The 1,888-nt window shown below is 34.7% G+C and overlaps 2 protein-coding genes across 2 annotated transcripts in view; both read right to left on the bottom strand.

Moving 5' to 3' along the window:
• Positions 1 to 1,797, bottom strand: part of LOC103512621 (DNA-directed RNA polymerase III subunit RPC8) — a 24,209-nt gene extending 22,412 nt beyond the window's left edge. Inside the window, exon 1 of the mRNA XM_008477393.2 lies at positions 1,744 to 1,797. The gene's annotated coding sequence lies outside the window, so the exon portion shown is untranslated. The remainder of the gene's footprint in view (positions 1 to 1,743) is intronic.
• LOC113468825 (DNA-directed RNA polymerase III subunit RPC8-like) overlaps positions 1 to 1,888 on the bottom strand; it is a 32,711-nt gene that overhangs the window by 22,628 nt on the left and 8,195 nt on the right. The window lies entirely within an intron of this gene.

The following is a 1,888-nucleotide window of genomic DNA, read 5'->3' as shown; positions in this document are numbered from 1 at the left end:
TATTAATTTATGGGAAAATATTTTTTTTTTTTTTTTTTTTTTTTTTTTTTTTTTTTTCTCCCAATACTTTTTGTTTCATTTTAACTTACCTTTCTGTTTGTACTTTGGAGGGGTAAGATTTATTATGTCCTTTTAGAGCTGGAAAGTAGCCCGTTTAGGATGCTTTGCCTCTGTCAGACTCCTCGTTGTGTCTGTGTATCCATGAGATTCAAAAGAAAAGGAACAAAACTTGTTAAAAACTTGGAAAATTTAACTACTTAGAACTAGATTACTATAAAAACTGTTTTCAAATATTATTACTTTTTTTTTTTCTCTAGTACATCATAAAACAAAGGCACATATCTTGTAAGAGTTAAGTATTAAAAGGAATTCACAAGAAAGAAAAACGGATATTTCCAACCATTTCCCGATTTTGAAAATTTAGACCGATTGCAATACTTTCATTACTAGTAGGTATAGCTCACTATACTGTAGTAATAGAAAGTAAAAAATATCAAAGGAATACCTAGTGAAAAGGTAGGTATGTGATAAATTTATCATAAAACAAAGGCACATATCTTGTAAGAGTTAAGTATTAAAAGGAATTCACAAGAAAGAAAAACGGATATTTCCAACCATTTCCCAATTTTGAAAATTTAGACCGATTGCAATACTTTCATTACTAGTAGGTATAGCTCACTATACCGTAGTAATAGAAAGTAAAAAATATCAAAGGAATACCTAGTGAAAAGGTAGGTATGTGATAAATTTAAAAAAAAATGTCACTAAAAAATAGAAAATAATAATTAGAACAATGGATGATTCAAAAACAAACTTACTAGATTTGATAAATTTGAATAAATGTTTGAAGGAGCAAAAGTCTCTTGCCAAACCAGTCCAAAAACTCAGAAGAACCCCCCCCTTTGAGCTCCATTTTTCTCCTATACAGTAAGGTAGACTTTAAACAGGGAGTAGACCAGCTTAGTATTGCTAGGGGACTTTAAACAGGGAGTATAGCAGCCTGAATTTCCCTTGCTAAAGAAATAGCAAAGGTTGAGTGTGAAGGCTGAAGGACATCCACTTGTAAAATTTGTAGCCAAAACCAAATGTCAGCCCAAAGCAATCACCCTAGTTAGGGCTGATTGAGAGGCTGACAAAAAACGCTGCACCTGTCTGTACACGCGAAAAGGTGAAGAAAAAGAAGAAGAAGACAGTAAGGTAGACTCCAAAAGTTTGGAACAGCCGGCTGACAAAAAACGCTGCCCCTGTCTGTACACGGGAAAAGGTGAAGAAAAAGAAGAAGAAGACAGTAAGGTAGACTCCAAAAGTTTGTAACAGCCTTGGAGGGTAGGTTAAGCTTCTACAAATTTACTACATCCTAGAGTTCCTGAAGATGTCATGCCTGAAGATCCACTGCCACTTCTATTTCCTTGTGGTCCATTGATTGTCAGTTTAGTGCATGAGTCAAAGAATCGGCATGATTACTCTGTTCAAATAAACTAAAAGTAGGAAGCCAGGAAGTTTGAGGAAATAGGTAATTGATCTGAATGTAAACACTCAACTTCTGCCTTTACTTCTCATGAAGTAAATTGATAAGGAAATATGGCAAAGTAGAAGTAGAGAGGACTGAAAGCAAATCCGGCATTAAAGTGGCATCCTTTCCTTTGGTGTATGAAGGTTTGGTAAGTTTGGTCGTATGATTGTCTTTGTCTCGATAAAGTTTGGTCAGGTATCCTACTTGGTTTTGAATATCGCAGAACTTACCATGAGCTTTAGAGCTGCCAGCTAAGAAGTTACCATGTCCTGGAGATCAAAAATGCAAAAAACTCGCGCTGTTTAACGTTTTTTAAAGTTTATTTAGTTTCCTCCAACTTTTCAACCATTGTCTTATCGGGTTCTAACCGTCTTA

This window comes from Diaphorina citri, unplaced genomic scaffold (assembly GCF_000475195.1).
Source record: "Diaphorina citri unplaced genomic scaffold, Diaci psyllid genome assembly version 1.1 scaffold865, whole genome shotgun sequence".
In the NCBI taxonomy this organism is placed as follows: domain Eukaryota; kingdom Metazoa; phylum Arthropoda; class Insecta; order Hemiptera; family Psyllidae; genus Diaphorina; species Diaphorina citri.
Note: the sequence above shows the minus strand (reverse complement) of the source record. Positions and strands in the feature narration are given on the sequence as shown.